This window comes from Pantherophis guttatus, chromosome 3 (genome assembly GCF_059756535.1).
Source record: "Pantherophis guttatus breed Tessera chromosome 3, ASM5975653v1, whole genome shotgun sequence".
NCBI lineage: Eukaryota > Metazoa > Chordata > Lepidosauria > Squamata > Colubridae > Pantherophis > Pantherophis guttatus.
Window position 1 is genome coordinate 166,678,352 of NC_142065.1, and position 21,489 is coordinate 166,699,840.

The following is a 21,489-nucleotide window of genomic DNA, read 5'->3' on the forward strand; positions in this document are numbered from 1 at the left end:
GCCACATGAGGCTCCGGAGCCACAGGTTGCTGACACCAGGCTTAGTCTGAGGATTCATCCGCAATAAGATGCAATAGAATCAGTTTTTTCAATACTGAGATAGGAAAAAGAAGGTAAAAGTTGAATTGTGGAAAGCATATTGGTGCAAGCAAAACCCCCCTCCTCCCCCACTGCAGTTGTTTGCCAGTCTTCCACAGCATGTAGTTGATTTGCACTGTCACATGAAGGGCTGTCCTTCAATGCTTTGCACAGCCATATTACCTAGAGCAGGGGTGTCAAACTCACATCTTCACAGCGGCATCACGTGATGCATTGGGACTTCCCCCCCCTTCACTAAACCTGGCATGGGTGTGGCCAGCGTGCCCTGGGCCGCGAGTTTGACAGCCCTGACCTAGAGCAATGTTTTTCAGCTTCAGCAATGTTAAGATGGATTTATCAGCTGGGACAGTTGGGCTACCAAATTCTGGGAGCTGAAGTCCACACATCTTAAAAGTTGCTGAGATTGACAAATATTAGTTTAAGATATAAAGGTTCCCTGCTTTTTTGCTTCAGGCATCTCAAGATAGGAGAGAATAATTAATGTTGGGTGAAGCAGAGCAATTGTAAGCAGAACAATTGTAATGGTGATGCAGATTTTCTGGAACATGTTGAATTGGCATTTCCCCCTCCCCCCAAAAGAGATTGGGAAGCTTAACAAGTTTATTGGACTAATGTTCACTTAACAAAGTTTAAAATTAATTTAAAACCAATTTCATTTTTCAGATTGTATCTCATTTTTCTCAATAATTGAAAAAAATCAAACTGAAATATTTTTTAAGAGGAAAACAGTTTAAACTATCAAGCTTAAATTATTATTAGAGCCGGACAAGTTCAAATTTTTACTTAGACCACTTCCATGCAGTCACTGGCTTCAGGCCTTATTATACGGTTCTTTTCCATAGCTGTGGCAGTTCAGTGGGACTTTGATGAATGAGGAAGAAAAGGAAAGGGCTGGACAATGGAGAAATGGGAAACGTGGAACTCCGCTGAGCACCGTACCAGCTGTCCTCTGTGTTCTCCGCCATTTTCTTTTATAACAAAAACAAAAAGGATAATTCTGCAGGGTAACAAAACTATCCCTCCATCCATTCCTGAAGAAGAAAAGGCATGAGAAGGAAATATGTATCACAGTGCCTTAACCTAAGGCAGAGGGGGGAAATTCCAGGAGGTGAAATAAGGTAGGAGCTCCCATTTTTGCCCCTCAGCTTCAGAGAAGATTTTACAAAACGGTCTTCGCAGCATGCAAGCCAAAAGTTAATCAGCTTCCAGATCCCAGCTACAGTTCAATGCTCTGCTTTTAGATTCATGTGGCTCCTGTACTTGAAAGAAACCATTCCCACTGAAATAATTATTAACATATAGCAGCCTCATACATAAAATCCTTCTGGAAGTTTAATTCTAAAGGAAAAATGGAAGTAGTGAAAACTGTAAACACATTAAATTCCACAGAAATGTGTTGTTTCAATGTGGGGTATGTAACTTTAAATGGCATATGCATTTCTGTATTTCTTAGGTGAAATCCCATGGAAAAAGTTAATGATATTCTCAGGCAGTTTCAGCTGGATTGTGGTTATTAGTTTTGTAAAACACAGCTGATAAGATTCTTAAATTAGTACATTACTTTTCCTATATTTATAGATGTAAAATATTCCAACACAGAGCAATAGTTCTTGCTATTGCACCAAGGAGGAGGTGAATACTATATATTGTGTATTTTTGTCTAAATAATAGCCTTTGTAATGACATAATAATATAAATAAGTTACTCCAAAGAGGAACTAGGTGATGAATATGTATGTTTAATGTTTTTAAAAATGATGTTGCAGTTACAAGATATATAAGTTATTCATATAGAATCATCTTACTTTAAAAAGTACATATTCTGTTTTTAGCTGTTTATATAGCCTTCAGGTATTTTAGATTATAAATGAACCAGCTTTTAGGACTCTCAAAGATGCTTAAGTATTTTGTTACTGAGGACTCACTAACCTAGTTTAACTTTTGTGGCTAACACTTTCAAAGGAGATGCCTACAGTCTGCTTAGAGTGGTTTCTCTTGCGAAGGTAAAAATGTGGGCATTAGATGGCATGTTTATAGGAATTGATAGTTGAGAAGCAGGATGAGGCAGAAGAAAGCATCTGCAGTAATTGTTTCTAAAGGTAGTGATCTTTCATAAATCAAACTCAAGGCATCTGGAGTAGCACTTGAGTGCATCCATTTGCTCATTCTTTCTTTCATGGAAAGGCCTTCTTGCAATTCTTGAGTGCTATCTCCCTCCTGAGTACTGACTGTTTTACTGGGTCAGCAACCAGGGTCAGGGCTTGCTGTCCAAGTCAAGAGAAACAGTAAATAATGGCTGAATATAGAAAATAAAACAACCGGTTGTGGAGTCAAACAAAAAAGGCAAGAACAAAAGCAGTCTGGAATTAGTAAAGGAATTGATCTACAGCTTTTGATTTCTTTCTTTCCAGGAACTGACAAGGGCATTATAACATGGAAAGGCTGTTCTGTAGGGATGTTGAACAGATGCATGTTTCCTCTGGAACAGAATTATTGGTCATAACTATACCTGGCCTTGTTTGTTTGCCCACTCTTAATTTTACCACTTAGAGCTCATAAAGGTATTTTGAGCTGCATGCTCTAGAGACAATTAGTTTAAGAGAGCTTCATGGAACCTCTTTTCCTGACTGTATTGCAAAATGTTTTAATACGATCTTAATTCTGCAGATTTTTTCATAATTTCATCATTTGTTCAGTAGCTTCAAACAAGCATTTCTGTTAGAACTCTTAAAAGATATGAATTAGAATGAACTTCTGTACCATAGGGATAGTGCAGAAGACAATTGATTTATGGGTATCCTTTATGTTTATCAATGGTGAGAAAACTATAGCTCTCTTAATGCTATAGGCTTTCAGCTTTCAGCATCTCTTACAGATTGGCTAATTTGGCTAAGGCTTCTAAAGTTTGTAGTTTTGCCCTTCTGGAGAAGTACAGGTTGCCTATTTCTAATGTACTTGACTACAGGAAATGTGCTGCATTTAGTATTCTTTGTTATGTTCTAAAATTCATTATTTGAGGCTTAATCATGGACTGTTAGCTTATGAAGATAAAGACTATTCATTTATGAGGAGAGTTATATTGAACCAAACAGATGTCCAAGTAGCTTATGCTACTTGTTTTCAATTTTATAACATGCTGACTGTAAATTCTGGGATTTATATTCCTAGTAATAACAGGAAAAAGATAGGAAAAAATATCTCATTTCTAATATATTCATATTATTCACATAACTAATGGTAAGAGATTGAAACAGCAATTATTGGAAAAGTATCAAAATGCCCATTGTCAATATTATTAGCATATATCTGCCCCACCGCTTGAAAATAATGAAAATTAAGTACAAGTACATCACTGTTAGTAAAAATTGCAAAAGCAAAAAGCAAACCCTAACATTTGCAAGTACTTTAACATGCTGTTCCAAACCTTATCCATTAGACAAATGGTCTCCAGCAAATAAATCAGTATAATCAAGGATAATATAGAATACAAGGTCTCTGACACTTTTTAATTAAATCCAAAAAAGATACATGGGGTTAAGCACTTTCGGATGACATTGTACTATCTAGTGAATATTTTAATTATAAACCAAGTAAGTTCTGTACAGTAGAACATTCTCCCAGTTAAATATGTTTAGGATTGCAGTACAAATAAGAACTCGAGCCATGATTAAATATGCTTAATGTTAAAGGAGTTTATGCAAACTTTTTGGTCAATGGTCAACTTTATTTATATAACCATGAACAATATAATTCCATACTATGGTTAGTTCCTTATAAAATAGGGCTGGTTTCCTTTTGCATTCTGTGAATCATCTCTTTATTAAACTCAGAAGCTGAAATTAATGTGTTGCAGTGAATTGGATACCAAACTACAAAGATTACAGCCTCTGAAATTTCAATTTCAAAGAAAAAACACTTAGGTTGCCTGGAAGTAAGATGCCTTAAAGAAATGATTCCCTGCAATAACACTTTATAATAAGACTTATCATTCAGTTTCATGCCTCAGATCCTATCCAACTATAGCTTTTGGCTGCAAAGAAACTTTCATTAGGTTAATGAAGATCATATATTTTACCTCACACTGGAAACCATTCCAGTGTGAGGTAAAGACATTCCTAGACAGTGATGTGATAGTGATGGCGAACCTTTTTGGCACTGAGTGCCGAAAATGTTGCACGGAAACATTGCATGCATGCACTAGTCAAGCCAAACGTCTGGGTTCTAGTGCACATGCACGTCCGACAATCAGCTGGTCGGCGCTCATGCGCACACCAGTTTTTGGCACGAAGGACAGCTGATCATCACGCGTGCATGCGCACCAGAAACCTGGAAGACAAACAGGCAAGGCTGTGTGTGCTGGGCGACATGGCTTCGTGTGCCACTTTGGGCATGTATGCCATAGGTTCACCATCACAGGTCTAATACCTGCATTGGTACCATGTCTAAAGAAACATTTGGGTTTCTTTAGACATATAATTTATACTCCAATTTTGCAGCATTGAAATCATAATGCAGATAGTCTTTGACCTACAACTACAAAATTGGTCATAAGTTGAGGAGTTCAAAATTTGTGTTGCTAAACAAGACTTTTGTTAAGTGAGTTTTATTCCATTTTACGACTTTACTTGCCACAGTTGTTAAGTGAATCATTGTAATTGTTAAGTTAGTAATGGTTGTTATGTGAATCTGGCTTCCCCATTGATTGTGCCCTGTTGACATTGCTTGTCAACAGGGCACAAAAGCTGATCACATGACCCCAGGAATTTTAACCGTCATAAACACATACCAGTTGCCAAGCTTCTGAATTTTGATCAGTGACCAAAAGGATGCTGCAATGGTCATAAGTGTCATAGAAAAATGATCATAGGTTCCTTTTTTCAGTGCCATTGTAACCTTGTGAACTTTGGTCTCTAAACGAACTGTTGTAAATCAAGGACTATCTGTAATTTATGGTAATATAAACTGAACATATTGTAACACATGGTTTTATTTGAATTTATATATAGAGAGGGGAGGGAGAAATATAAATCACATAAGGAACTAAGAATTGTTATAAAATATACATGGAAAACGAGTATCAAGAAGCATAATTAACTCAAAGCAAATCATCAAATAAAACCATATGTTACAGGATGTTCAGTCATATAGATTTACAGCTAGGCAACTGGTATGTTTATATGACAGTTGTTGTGTCCTGGGGTCATGTGATCAGCTTTTGTGACCTGCTGACAAACAGAGTCAAAGGAGAAGCCAAATTCCATGTTGTTAACTTAATAGTTGCAATGATTCACTTAACAACTATGGAAATAAAAGTCGTAAAATGGAGCAAAACTTCCTTTAGCACATAATTGATTGACAAACTGAATACTTAAGGAAGCAACCTATTCACCATTAAGCAACGTAAGCACATACTTAGGGGACAAAGGGAAGGGGTTAGCACAAAGTCTCCACCGCCCCCCCCATTATTATGCCTTTAACTCTTTCACTCTCACACTTGATATTAGTTTTCAATAAATGTTTGTATTTGCAGTTTTCTTATAACATTGATTAAAAATGAATTAAAAAGTATTGATAGTTTGCCCTAAGTTATAAGAGTGAATTGTTTGCTTATATTGTTTGCTGCTATTTAGTGTTAAATAAAAATTTTAAATGTCTCTATTTGATATAGCCTGGAGAATGGTCTTGAAGAAGGCTGAATTTTTATATCACCTTCATTACTTATTGAGTCTAAATGTTTTGTCAGTTAAGCAATAGAAGGGTCAAAGGGCACCATTGTTGGGCTCGGTTTAGCACATCCTTGGACCTTAATCTGGGCCTGATTTAGGAATTAGAAAGTACTAGATAAAAGTTCATTGAGAAGAAATCCTAGGCAGGAAATATTTGATAAACTTACACCCCACAGTAGTTGGCAAGTACATACAGATTCCCCATCCAGTTGTGTGAATTGTAAAGCAGCTCTGGTAGAAAGAAGATATTTGAATAAAGAAGAACCCGAGTTCCTCAAATTCTGTTTTGTAGATGAGCTATGCAATTTGGGCATGAAGGGAAAACTAGAAATAAATGTTTGATTTTCGTTTGTGTAGACAATATTTGAATAGGGCAGCTCCTAATTCGGTTTTATCTCATTGCTTTTTTTAATTTGAAAACATAAGGGAGTTAAGAAATGTGTGAAAAGTTTAGCATTTATTTAAATGAAATAAATGCTGTGCTGTTTTTCACTATCAATTATATAATTTGAGGACTTACCATCTCAGTCAAATATCATTAATAGCTAAAAAGTTTTATTTAAAAATAAATTCACTGAAATCAGTAGCGCAGTGAGAATTGATGATAACTGTATTTGATGGCTATCGTAATTTATCACTGGATATCCCCTTGACTTCCAGCAATGGGAACAGATTTGGTTGAAAAATATGAAATTAATCATGGCCTCCTCATATAAAGAAAACATATATAAAATGGTCTACCGGTGGCATCTTCCCCCGGCGAGGTTAGCTAAAATGTTTCCCAGGACATCTGCCTGCTGTTGGAAGTGCGGTTACAGTAATGGAACTTATTTTCACCAATGGTGGACCTGCCTTCAGGCGGTTAAATATTGGAAAAAAATACGGCAATGGATTTTGGAAATTACACAGATTAATTTGGAATTAAGGCCTGAGATTTTCCTATTGGGGGCAAAACCTTTGAATGTTAAATCAGATATATGGTTCTTGTTGATTCACATTATTACTGCAGCAAGATTAGTGTATGCACAGGAGTGGAAAAATCAATACTTACCGATAGATTTGAAAATAATATATAAAATTAATGAGTGTGCTGAATCAGATAGATTAATTAGATCAATGGTAAAAAAGATTCAGAATTTTATAACAATTGGAAAGTATGGTACGATTGGGTCCAGAAAAGGTGGGATAAAATAGATATATGATGATGTATATATATGATGGCAAATATGTATGTATAAAGGAATGACTTTATACTTATGGACAATGTAATCACATTATACCATGGTGGCAGGATTGTATATTTTATGGTGTATTGGTGTATAGAATATATTAATAAAAATTATATATATGAAAAAAAAAGTAATTTATCACTGGACCTAGATTTTGATATAACAACAGAAGTTATGTATGTGCTATACTTAAAAAGTCTCAAACATATAATTGCAGAATATGTCCAGTACTGAGCGTACAACTCATAAATGAAGTTAGAATGTTCTCACAATGATTTAAGAAAGTCCTTTTGCCCAAATAAATCTCCATCCATGTTATACTGCAGAAATCATAAAATATATTTTGTATATTGGCTAGTATGTTGTTAATTTAAATTAATTTGAATTAAAATGTGCTGCTTGGTAATGTGATGGGAGTAAAAAAGTAACTGTCTGTCCTCCTTAGGCAACCTTGGGTTTCAATAGCCAATTTAGGAACACTGTATCTCTTAATTGTAGATTACATGTAAAGGCATGAATTGTGTGAGGATTGAGTCTGGAAGTTTTCTTTAAAACAAAATGGTTTTTTTTCTTTCAAAACTGGCAGACTTTACTGCTATGACTAGAGACCAAAAGGAAGATAAATGACACCCACCCCGTCTTTATTTTTGCAGCGTTTTAAATCCTGGGGTTTAGCTGAAGGGACTTAAAGAGTTTTTGAAGTGCAAATAGGCTGGTGAAGGGTGAACCCTTTCAGAGTTTCACTTGATGGATTTTTGTCAAGAGAGAGGAGATATTTTGGCACTAGCCGTGATCTGGAAAGCTACAGGGATTTTTGTTTTTGTTTTTGATCAGTCATGCATTAAGAACTTGCCATGGGGGATGTACCTTTTTCCTTGCATTCATATTGATTTTATTGTCCTTAAAAGTAGATAATTCTGTAGGATCTTTGGGGGAAAAAAATCTACCCATTAAGACATGGGTTAGTAGAGTTGTTTCAAGGTCATGTTCTTATCCTGCAGCTTTTTAGCTAATAGATTACTGTAACAGGAGGAAATGTGTTTGAGCAGCCAGTTGTATTTTCTAGACATTATGAGTGACAAAACATGCTTGCTATTTGGATGTTCATAAAATGTAATATTGTTATCAGAAATGGATAACAAAAGTAAAGTTTAGCAGAGTTATATGCTAAATAAGCAAAACGAAATATTGTACTACCTGCAAATTTGTATTAAAAAAAATGGTAGCTTCTTAAGAAACCCTTCCATAATATTATGAAAAAGTTCTGAAAACTCAAGAAGCCAAACGTTTATCTCAATACTAATTTGTGCAAGCAGGATTTGGCCTTCATTCTGCACTGAAGAATGTGCTTCTAAACCACCAGAAAATCCAGAAGTCTGGACTAGATTAATAAGTCTAAAAACATCTCAGGAGAATCAGTGGGAAACCACATCATTAGTACTACCAAAAAACTGCATGATTGTGTCCATGAATCCCCAGGAGTCAAGTTTATTTATTTATTTATTTTATTATACTTATATGCCGCCCTTCTCCCAAAGGACTCGGGCGGCTCACAGAAATTAAAACGATAAAAACAATAAAAATAACTACCAAAATACACAATTAAAATCTCCCAATTAAAAGTTGACTCAAATTATATGTGCATTTTTTCAGTCTTGTCAGGATATTCCTTGATACTGAAATTAATGGTGCAGCCTTTTCTTGAGAGTCTCTATCTGCCTCCTGTTGTTGATAATAAAGGTGATACAATACAAATCAACTAAAATTCAGATAAAGCTAAATAATATTAATATTTTAAAACATCAGGGTATCACTCATTCAAGGTACATTCCATGTGAATTTTGAAGGAGCTTATTTTCAGCATATATATTTTTTAATCCTTCAAAGACATGTGCTACCCCACATGTTATTCTGAAGGATTATTTGCAGCCCTATTTTTTGGGAGGAGGATAATTAACAGTAAAAACATCTCTTTTGAAGGATAAACTCCTTTGGCATGTTTTGAAAGCCACTACATTTATTTATTTGTTTAAATTTAAATTTATTGGTTGTCCAATTCCAGTGGACTCTGGATCATTACTAAACTAAAACAACAACAAAAAAAGACATAAAAACAGCTGAAAACATGTAATGCTAATAGTAGTATATAGCTACAGATAGGTAGACTGAATTCCTAAAACATGGAAGATGTAATAACCATATTCCGTATGTTATACAACAGTTTTTGCTGCCGAAGGAGATTTATTTTACAAAGTTTTGCCTAGGTAGAAAAACTGCTTCAAAAGCTCCTTATGAAAAAAGCAAGGATTTCTTTGTTTTAGGTGACCACATAGCAACATTAGATACATTACTACCCAAAAATCTGAGATTCTTAGTGGAAAATAGTACTTAAGCTAATAAGGTGATAATTTTTCATGTTTCCAGTTTCTAAAATATCAGGATATTATTTTTTCATTCCACAATGATAGCAAGTTGTGAGAAGCCTAACTAACATTTCTTTTTGTAGACATCCAAGTATAAGATGATTTTGATTTAATATTTTTTGTGTTTTCTGTAATAATTGAAACTTTTAACTACCCTGTGTATGTATTTGTGGTGTGTGTGTGTGTGTGTAAAAGAGAGAATGCTTTGGACTGAAAAGCTTCATTAAAAAAATCCTTGCCTTCTATATTTATTTCCGTTTATGTATTTTTAAACTAATGATTCCAAATTATTACCTGGACTTGAATTTTACATCTTATCAAACCATAAACAAAGAAATGTTTCAATTATGCTACAGTTTTTCTTGTTTCATATGGGGTTTGATATGAAGGAAGTTTCTTAAAATGTAGTTATTGCATTGAGATACGACAGTGAAAGTTTATTTATTATTATAAGAATGAGCTACAGTGATTTGGGATTTTTGTACCCACTTCCTACCTTCTTCTGTCCCAACAAGGTCACAAGGAGGAAATTGGAAGAAATAAATGATCTTTTTTTAAATAGAAAACATTATTCTAAATTTCTGGATAAAAATAATGTGGTCAAATGTAAGTTCTTTTGTATAGAAGAAAGAGGTAGACATTCAGATTCAGTGGATTGGCTATTTTTTCATTTATAGCATCTCTTTAGTTTGTTGTTGGGAGATGTTAATAAAACCTTCCGTTACAAAAGTGATTGATAGCTCAACACAGCATCCTTTTCTTAATCTTGTATTTACTTTTTCTACTGAAATCATACATTGTGTAATAACAGTTGGGGCTTACTTTACAAGTAAATGATGTTAGACCAGAGAAGATGTGAATTCTCTCATTGGATGTGGAATGGTTCCTTTTAATGTCTATGGAGATTCTCAATCATCCAGGTCATGATTGTCCCAAAGGTACTTTTTTCCAAAAGGAAACTGGGCTTTTGGGGGGTTTTTCCTTTGAAAACATTTCGTTTTTCATCCAAGCATTGAAGAAGCTTTTTGGATGAGAAGTGAAAGGTTTTCAAAAGAAAAAAATCTAAGAAAGCCCAGTTGCCTTTTGGAAAAAAGCACCTTTGTGATTCCTTTTATTATATAACTAATTTTATGCTTTAAGGTTTCTTCCAAATCAGCTGAATTATATGAATTACATGAATTATATGAATTTTTATATGAATATTATATGAATTACTATTGTCCTGTTGGAGCTTCACTTTCTCAGTTGAAATATCTGTAGAGATTTTCCTTGTAGAAAGGAATGAAGGAATCTTTTTGCCTCTGTTTTAGGAATTGCTGTTTGAACTTTAGATTTAGAATCAGCTGTTCACTTTTTAAGCACAATTTCTAAATGAAACGATCTGGATTTAACCACCATTTTTGCCAGGTCCATTGCTTGTAATTCTTATCCTTATTGTTTTCTTTTCAAGCGTTTGCTTCATTTCTTCAATTTGTAAGAGGTTTGCAATATATTTATTGACTGATGTAGGTACATGCTATCAAGGCTGTTGTATTTCTCCCTTGACTTCCTAGAGTTGATGTTATCTTTTGTTCGCTGAGCAGTATGGTTATTTCTAAGAGCATCTATCACTTGAAGCATCCTAAGATGGATGAGTCTGAAGTGAACTGCTGGTTGAACCAAATGGTGAAAAAAAGAAAAGACAAGGGGGCTGGAGGCTTTCAGAAGAGAGAAAAAACATTGTTAGAAGGAAAACACCAAGATGGGTCACTGATTGTCATAGTTGAACCCTAACCGTCATAATCAGCACTGACTTTTGAAATCATGGCAACCCCATCCATTTTTAAAAGTTGCATTTTGTTATCCTTTGAACAGTATACAAAGAAAAAGAAGTATATGACGTTTTCTGTTGGTGTAACTAAAAATACTTAGTAATGTAGATAAAGCATGTTTTTCAAGGCTGTGATTGATGTGAGTAAATTATATTTACAAATCTTTCATTTTATGGTTCAAAAAATGCAGCATTTTGTATGGTTGTATTTCTTCTGAAAAATATTGTTTGTTGTATGCTGCTTTATTTCATTTGAAATTTTGTTGGATTATTCTATTAGATCTTATTTCTTCATTAAGAAATCAAAGGATTTAAATTTTAGCATTACTCCATTATTGCAGTTCAGAAAGTAGCTATGTGGTTTTTTCAATTTATTTGAATGCATTTGATGCATGTATCTGAATGGAGGCACAAAGCTATTTTTACTTTAATTTTAAAAAGATTGACATTTGCTGCTAAGGACTAAATGGCAGAATGTGTCTTTTTCTTGCAAGAAGCTTCTCTGATTGTGCCTAGCCATTAGAACCAGGGGCTTAAAAATGATTTCATCAGTTTGTTTGCTTGCTGTGTTCAGCCATGAGGTGGGAATCAGGAGTGGAAAAGGCAAAGAAATTAAGATGATTAGAAGCTTTAAAGCTTTGTGAATGGTAGAGTAGCTCCCTCCTCAATGAATGTAAATAATAGATGAAAGACTGAGAATGACAACAAAGGCTCAGGGTACTTAAGAGAATGTGTGCAGCCTGAATGGAGGTCTGTGGCTCAGGGCCAAAGGTCTTAGCTTTGAGTGTAATTAGAAGACAATACAAAGATGTCATTACTAGCAGGTGAAATGTTCAGCACGTGGCTTCAAAAATAGCAGATTTAGCCTTTATGACTGTTGAAATTGGATTATGGACTTTTAATTATTATTTTTAAAAAACCCTTTGCAAGGTCTCCCCGCAGTTTGTTCTGAAACTATATAGCTTGACTTTGATCATCATCACTGTTGATTCTCCTAAAACCTAATACAATGGTGTGGATTAGAGTTGAAGAAACCTGCAAATCAGAAAGTGTTGATTTCCTAAGGATCTCCTGCAATATAGTGTTAGACATGTCTTCTGTTCATTGAGAGGCTAATTAATTTGTGTTAAATTCTTGGATGTTGTGGAAAGCAATCAGAGACTTTGTTCAGTGTAATATTGCACCACTGAAAATGCATTGAACCTAAGTCGCGCAGCTTGTTTATGAGGGCGTCACCATCACCACACCCCCACCCCAGAAAAAATTGGATTAGCAGAACTGCCATTCAAGGTCATGTTTCAGTGCCAGCAGCTCCTTCCAAAAACAAAAGCTTCGTATAGAAGGAAATATTTCTGGACACCTTGAACTTTCAGTTCCCAATCAGAATAGGTTATGTGAAAGAATGGTAACATTATATGACCATTTAGCATTTGCAGATAAAAACAGTGGCATTTAGTGAACCACATGACAACCAATTATATGTAGCCTTATTAAAACTTGGATCTCCTCCACTCCTGCAACCACTCTTGTGTTCGATAAACTTCTCTGTTACTGAAACTGACAAAAAATGGTTTCCTCTTGTGGTTAGACCACTTATACAAGTTTTTTTTAAAGTAATCTCAGATTACAATGTAATTCATTTTCCCATTCTCCTCTGACTCCCCATATGCCAGGGATTCATCTTTTTAATTCAGCTGTTTTAGAATTGCAGCAATTATATATATGTTACAAACTATTCTAAAAATACGAGTTCCAGGTATATTAGTAAAAAAAGAAGCAGACATACTGCAAACTCCGGAACTTTAAGATTTTAAAATTTTAAAAGAATTAAAATTTTATTTTACTAAGCTTTCGTCAGCCATATATATATATGAAATAACACTATCCTTTTGATTTTATATTATCCAGTGTAAGTTATGGATAATGTTGCTTAATTAATCAATTGAATATTGATTAATGCAATTGAATATTGCAAATTTAAAATATTGATAGATTTCAATTTTTTTCCTCCACATATTAATAAGGTAAGTTGGTAACATAGAATATTAGAATTATCAGTACTTTTTTTAGAATCAAATATCTTATTATATTAATAGCATGTTTTGAAAAATATTTTAGAGAATATATACTTAATTTGCAATCTACGTATTACCATCATCTTCATTGGAGCCAATTATTGTTTAATACTTCCCTGAGTATATGACTAGCCTATGTAAATGATGTTTTTTTCAAAGTTTTTAAACTTTGAAATGAAATAGAAAAAAATGCTTTATTTCTAGATTTTTATTTGAGAGGGTTTTTTAGGACACATTAAAAAAAGAAGTAATCAAATGGTAGTCCCCTAATTACCCCAAACTGGCTAGAGACTATTCTATGGCGAACAAGTTGGTGTCGGTACATTTCCCTAAATTAAGAGGAATTTTGTCTGTCTCTCTGTCTGTCTGTCTCTGTCTCTGTCTCTGTCTCTGTCTCTGTCTGTCTGTCTCTCTCCCTCCCTCCCTCCCTCCCTCCCTCCCTCCCTCCCTCCCTCTCTCTCTATCAAATTTGTGTAGTGGCCATCTCACCAAAAGTGACTTTGAGTGGTACTGATAAAAACCACAGCTGAAATATTAAAAATATAAAAATAAGAAACAAATAGTATACAAAACAAGTCTCTCAGTGTGTGTGTAACATTCTCACTGTTTCCAATATGGTGAGAGAAAAATTGCAGAATTTTCTCTATTGTAGAACTGTAGTTGTTTGAGGAAGTTAAAATGCTATCCAGTACAGTTTGTTTAGGTTTTATGATCAGGTATTTTGACAGTATATGTATAGTAGCCTTAGATGTATTTAACAGTCCTATGGAGTTCCATGAGGATTACTTCAAAGCTCAAAACAATAATAAATAGTTAAGAACAAAATAGTACAGCTACTTTGGTGTAGTAGTTAGGATGCTGGCCTAGCAAACAAGAGACTGTAAATTCTAGTCCCATTCCATCTTGTGCATGAAAGCCCTTTGGGTCCCATCTCTCTCTGCCAACCTATCTCAGATTTGTTGTTGTTGGGAAAATAGGAGGAGGAAAAGAATATTATGCATGTTTTACCATCTTGAATAATAAAGGCAAGATAAAAGCTAAATAAATAAATAAATACTGTTAAGAAGCTCTGTCTTTAAATATTTGCTGCTATATCAAGATTTAAATCAATCATCTACAATTTTAAATTATTTTATTATTTCACAGGTATCTAAAATTTTCAACAGCCTGAATCAAGTAGAAGCAGAATAACTATGAACAATCATCCATCATGAATATATTTAACGAAGGTTGAAAGACATAAAAGAAGGTAGCATTGTTTCCATATTTGTAATGCATTTATCATTGGTAACATTTTCAATGGCAGCAAGAGTACAAAAATAATTTGTGTCAATTTGATATAATTATGCTATTTTTATGAAGCTATTATATTTAAATGGTTAATTTCAATCTTTTAATTGAGTGCACTACCCCGCAGCTTTTATTTCATGTGCTCTACTACATGATCTACTACATGATCATCAAAACATCACCACTTAAGGCTTGGTCTGTGTTCACCCCAGAATGAAGGATATCTATAGAGTTCCAAAATTAAATAAAAATAAATTTCCATTTTAAAATATTTTTCAGTTGCTAAAATGTGGGGTCATCAAATCTTGCAAGATTTTGGCAAAATCTATTGACAATATCATGAAATTTTTGCCAGTGAAAAAAATGGAAAGAACTATGTGTTCACAGAGAAAACACTTGTAAATACCCTTACTAATTGCCTGTTGGTGCTAGAATATATTTTATCTACCATTGTCATAAAATGAACAAATCTTGAAAATTGTGTTAATGTGTGTTTCTATGAAATCATGTAACATTAAGATTATATTACAATTACTAAAATTTATGAAAAAATATGTACTATTAAACTATTAAAAGAGTTCTACAAGTTAGTATATAAGTACTCGATTTATGACCACAATTGAGCCCAAAGATTCTGTTGCTAAGTGAAAGATTTGTTAACTGTGTTTTGCCCATTTTATGACCTTTCTTGACACAGCTGTTAAGTGAATCACTGAAGTTGTTAAATTAGTAATTCAGTTGTTAAATGAATCCGGCTTCCTCATTGACTTTGCTTGTCAGAAGGTCATAAAAGATGGTCACATGACCCCAGGACATTGCAAATATCATAAATATGAATCAGGTGCCAAACATCTGAATTTTGATCATATGACCACGGGGATGGTGCAACGGTTGTTAAGTGTGAAAAACTGTCACAAGTCACTTTTTCAGTATCGTTGTAACTTTGAACGGACACTAAATGAACAGTTGTAAATCGAGGACTACCTGTACTTAAAATGTTTTAATGTAATGGCATTATATCATTAATAAAAAGTTAGGGGTCCTACACATGTCCACAAGAAAGAAGTTCCACAATGAGAGGTGGCATGGTTAGTATACTACCCAAATAAACAAAGCATTCAGAGTTCCTATCACCAACCTAAAACTCAATACTTGAATTGGATTAATGAGCATTCCCAAATCCACAAATGTGCTCCTTCAAAGGGAAAGCAAGCATCAGTGGTAGGTCTGAGTTTTCCAGTCAGGAGCACTTCATCAGTCTTGTATACCTTAAACTTCATTTTATTTACCCATATTTAGCATACATTACAGCAATAAGTCACAAATTTAGAAATTAAGACTCAAAACCAATTTAACAGTGAATCTGACTGAATAGTGTTTTAGTCTGTTGAAGTGTACTTTCAATAACAAAGGATACAATATTGATCCTTAGAGAGAGAGATATCCATGACTTTGAGTCTTAGACACCTTTTATGGGATGGTTTTGAAATGAAACAGAAAAACTATAATAAATGAGATGAGGCTAGAAGTTATGTCTTTTGAGATTTCCTCCAACTAAACTAATTTCGTAAATTGAAACAGGATTTATTTAAATCAAACACTTGATGCACATGAGAGACTTTTGAATTTTTCTGTAAAATATAATCTATAGAAATCAAAGGGGCAAATGTAGAATGTGTATTATTTCAACAAGAGAGGTCGATTAACTTATATGTTCTTGCTGCGGATGATTTGAACTGGCTTGACTTACTTTATTTGTAACATTGGACTCCTATTGTCTCTTGTTGTTCTTAAAAAAAAAAACTCTCGTATTTCCCAGAGGCTGAAGATCTGTTTCTGTTTTATGATCTGCTGTATCCTTAAGGCCAGGAGGCCCCATAGAGCATTCAGACCCAGTAAAATAAGAGGGTCATTGCCATCATCCAGGTCCTAATTGTTGCTTTCTGATTGCCACATAGACACCAAGGCAGCTGTGGGAACATCTGGGTCCTAGGAGTGGGGGAGGGTGCTGCTGGCATTTTGTTTTACCAGGTGCTCAGAGGAAGCGTCCGTCCTCTTTTTTTGATATAGGAGTTAAGTTCTGTGGCCCCTGAAGTGAAATTGCAACAATTGCAGAGGTCATAAGACAGCTGAGTGAGGGTCAGACACCGTGGGGTGTATTTTGTTACTTAGTAAAAGAAGGGATATCCTAAAACCTTTAAAGGGTTTTCTTGAAATCTCTGTTGTGGGAAGGTTTTTATGAGTCTGATGGAAAAAGTGCTGATTTAGGTAAGGAAGACTGCTTTTGTCTAAGTGAAAGGACAACCCTTACCAAATGTTTGCAGCTTTGGTAGTACATTCAGTGAAAGACATGGAGACCAAATTATAGAATGGAAGCCATTCTGTAAGTTGCTTTCCAGACTTAGGCTTTTAAATAGTATTTCACCCACTCTCATAAGATTTGAGCTGTCTTCACTTCAGATTAAGCATTTGTTACTAGGGAAAAAATGGAGCAGAACTTGCTTGCTTTTTTTGGTCTTAGATGAAATGAGAGTGAATAATCGAAAGCATTTTAGCTTAAGTGAGCTGTTTTTAAGTATATGCTGAAAGGAAGGACTTCAGTTTATTAAGATAACAATGTAGAAAGCCCCTAAATCTTCAGTCCCCAATTGTTTTATTTAAGCTGGAATTCGGAGACAAATATAGAGGGGTCGTGTTTTCAGATTAAAAATACAAGGAAGAATTAAACTTTTGGCACTTGCCCAAAAAATATTGAAATGTACAAACCAATATAGAAATGGTTATTTTTGTCTGAGGCAAATTACTCATTTTTTAATACGCCTGTTTTACATTCAAATAAATGAAGAATGCATATATTATTAGGTACCAACTTTTTCTTTATTTTCTTTAAATAATAAGGTTCCAAATGATCCGTGGATTCTTGTTGTAGCTACAAATTGCAAATATAATATTGGCATATTAGTCAGGCAGTGAGAGGAGGGAGAAAAGGCATTCCTTTTTATGTGTGACAAAGGACATGGAAGAGGCACATATGTATAAGTATAATGCATTTTACTGTAGTTAATTATTACACTAATTTTCAATGGAAACTGAATTGGAAAACAGTAGCACTCAGGAAAGAAGAGAATTGTAAAATTTTAAAATGGAATTTCTAATACTCTATTGAGTATTAAGAAATCTTCTGTTTTTGTTGGATTGTTAAAATCTCTTTGTGAACCATAAATATTAAAAGTTGCTAACATAGTTTAATGTCTGTGGAGATTCTCAGTCATCCAGGTCCTGGTTGTCCTAAACCGGAGTTTCTTGGTTTCCCTTGAAAACATTTTGCTTCTCATCCAAGAAGCTTCAGCTGAAGAAGCTGAAGAAGCTTCTTGGATGAGAAGCAAAAGTCTTCAAAGAAAAACAAGAAACTCCAGTTGCCTCTTGAAAAAGCACCTTTGGGATAACATATTTTTAATGTTTTGTCCTATTTTTGGTCTCAAATATAGGGGAGAGTTAGTTGTGCATTTCTGCTTTTTTTCCTCCTTCCATATTCTTTCCATTATTGTAATTAATTTGTTGGAAAGAAATTGATGAAATTATTCAAGCATGAGAAAGGCATTATTTCCTTTCTGCTGCTGTGGAATATACTGGAATTGGTCAGTGAAAAGTAGCAACTCTGTTGCCATGGCACTGAAACATCATCACCTGTTCCCTTCTTGATCAACTTGTTTTTAAGCGAGAAGAACTGTTCTTTGTTAGAACCAGGAAGGCAGTGTTAGTTCATCGGTAATGACCATGAAACGTTTCCAGAGCCTCAGATTTTACTGAGATACCTGCAGAGAATCCTTGAAAAGTGCAGCCCATAAGTACTCAAAGTTGACTGCAGACCTTGATACACAGTAGAAAAGTGTTTTAAATGGACAGTGTTCAAATGATCAGTATTTGCTAAATTGAAAAGAGCTGTAAAATGTAAATGAGAATCCTAATGGGTTGTCATGGGCTGGAAAGGGAGCTTGAGAGATCCTCCTTCCATCCCTTCCTTTCCTTCCCAGCAGGCAGGTAACTAACTGGCTGCTGCTCAGTTGGGAAATACAGAGAGAATGGGATTGTGAGATTGCTTGGGAAACTGCCACAGATCACTGCCACAGGAGCCTTGGTGATGCAGCGGACTAAAGTGCTGTTAAGTAGCACTTAGCTGCCAGCTACCTGCAATTACTGCGAGTTCAAATCTCACCAGGCTCAAGGTTGACTCAGCCTTCCATCCTTCCGAGATAGATAAAATGAGGACCCGGACTGTGGGGGCAATAAACTGACTTCATATAAAAAAGAACACCGCTTGGGGGGGGCGAAAGCCCTACTGAGCAGGTATATAGAAAAGTATGAAGGCTATTGCTTAACGCATTGTAAGCCGCCCTGAGCCTCCGGAGAAGGGCAACAGATAAATCGAACCAATAAACCATTAAAAATGAAAATTGTCGGACCACAGCAGCAGCCAAATAGCACTGAAGCAGCTACAACTGTCTCAAATTTTCTTTGGGGGTCATGTGTCCCAGATTTTGAAAACATTCTGTAAATTAGTCTGTTTTGACCTTTGTTCAAAAATTGTTGCCCTATGACAAGGGTCGTGGCCCGTGGGCCAGATGTGTCATGCGCTGCCATGCCACCCCCCTCATCCCCCGGTTTAGTGAAGGGGGAAAAAGTCATGATATGTCACGTGACAATAACGTGACGATGCAAGTTTGACACCCTTGCTTTATGATAACAAGAGTTTTAGAAGTACTGTATATAGATTGCATTTACACAAATAATGATTTATTGCGGAAGGTAGAATTACTATAAAATTGTGAATGTTTAGAAGATGGATGATATCAGTTAATCACAAGTAGGGGTTTTAAGTAATTTGAAAGGATTTATATAATCTGGGAAGATGGAGAAGAAATGGAAAAGAAGATATAAACCAGATATATAAGAAATTTCGTTGATTTTCAAAGGACTTACAACATTGGTAATTTTAAGAAAGGCTAATAGTTTTATAAAGCTACTGCAAATTCAAAAACACTGAATTATACAATGAGATTTTATAGCTACTATGTTACTGAAGACATGGGTTAACATTACAAGTACTGAATTAGGGTTGCTATGGTAGTAAGCTAGAAGAATACTAGGAAAATTTGCTTCAGGCTTACAGTTACAGTATGTTGCTGTAATTCACATGCCATTGAATTGCAATGTCAAATGCAATGAATTATATTTAAAGCCATAAGCTTATTGACATTCCAAAGACTTATTTGGACTTAGGTTACTTTCTAAAAACGACATTAATTATGAGAAGAGGTGTGTAATAGATCGTATCTTCAATGCAACTATTTAGAAATGCATAGCAAAGTCTGTCCTTAACTGAACTTAACACACTCTAATGGAAAGTGTTCATGTGCATTCCATTAAGTAAGTAAGCATCTGCTGAAGTTACTTTAACTTGAATCCTGAACATTTTCTGAGCTTTTCTTCAAGATGGTCTTTTTCATGGCATATTGGTTATAACTTTTTCTTCATAGGCACAGGTTTCCTTTTCAATACTATTTTTCTTTTATTAAGGCATTTGACTTTCTCCTGGGCTTTTTCAGACCACCATTGCATTTTTCATCATTTTTCCAGTCATCTGAAGGATTTAACTTTCAACTCCCAAATAGCCATTGGGCTAATCTTAATTCAATGGGTATGTCACTGAGAAAGTTCTGCAGCAGACTTTGGGGTAAAGCTGTAAAAATATAGGAAAGAAATGTTTGTTTTAAGGCTGTTTGTTATGCATAAATTTAATTGAGCTCTATGTGTTGTGTGTGTGTGTGTGTGTGTGTGTGTGTGTGTTTCTCTTTCTCTCTCTCTCTGTCTCTGTCTCTCTCCCTCCCTCTCGTTCTCTCTCCCTCTACCCCTTCTCTCTCTGTCTCTCTCTCCCTCCCTCCCTCCCTTTCTCTCTCGTTCCCTTTCCTCTCTCTTTCCCCCTCCCTCCCACTCCCCCTATATCTTTCTCTCCCTCCCTCTCTCTCTCTCCCTCCCTCCCTCTCCCCTTTCTCTCCCTCTCTCTTTCCCTCCCTCCCTCTCTCTCTCCCTCTCTCTCTCTCTCTCTCCCTCTCTCTCTCTCCCTCTCCCTCTCTCTCTCAGTAAAGAGATTCTCAGGGTCAGAACAACAGAGAAAATTGTCCAATGGAAGTCCATGGCAAACTGAAGAGATGGGCAGCTAAGAAGTGTGAAGTATAATTAAGTAAATAAAACAAAATTGTAGCCTGGAGTGTATGTACTGTGTGCTGTGTAAGCTGCTGTTACTTCATCTCTTTTCTGAAGGGTTCTCAAGCTCAGGACAGGAACATTTTAAGGGTACAATACTCATTTTTCTCTGATTCTAGAAAGCAGAAATCTGTTTGTGTATATTTTACATTTTAAAGGTTTTAGTTTATTTGGGTTTTTCAGTTTGTTTTTTGTATTGCATGGAAATTTATTTGATGCTAAAATCTATCATTGGGTTTAATATTTACTTCATTTCAGTAATAATTTATTAATGTATTAGAGCAGAGATCTTCAAACTTGGCAGCTTTAAGACTTGTGGACTTCAACTCCCAGAATTCTGGGAGTTGAAGTCCACAAGTCTTAAAGCTGCCAAGTTTGAAGACCTCTGTATTAGAGTTAGAACTCTAGAACAATCCAATAGTAATTTTAGAGCAGGAAATACTCCAAGTATTTTTAAAACCAATGATTTAAGCAAGTTCTCTGTCTCTTAAAATCAGTGTATTTCAGTATCAATTAATTCAGATGTATTTAATTAGTTTGTTTGAGAATTATGTTCAATTTCTTTGATTTATTT

The 21,489-nt window shown here is 35.0% G+C and overlaps 1 protein-coding gene across 18 annotated transcripts in view; it reads left to right on the forward strand.

The window, feature by feature from the left end:
• GREB1L (GREB1 like retinoic acid receptor coactivator) overlaps positions 1-21,489 on the forward strand; it is a 152,773-nt gene that overhangs the window by 56,099 nt on the left and 75,185 nt on the right. For all 18 annotated transcript variants that reach the window (XM_034429570.3, XM_034429572.3, XM_034429576.3 and 15 more), the window contains one exon: positions 14,508-14,610. The gene's annotated coding sequence lies outside the window, so the exon portion shown is untranslated. The remainder of the gene's footprint in view (positions 1-14,507; positions 14,611-21,489) is intronic.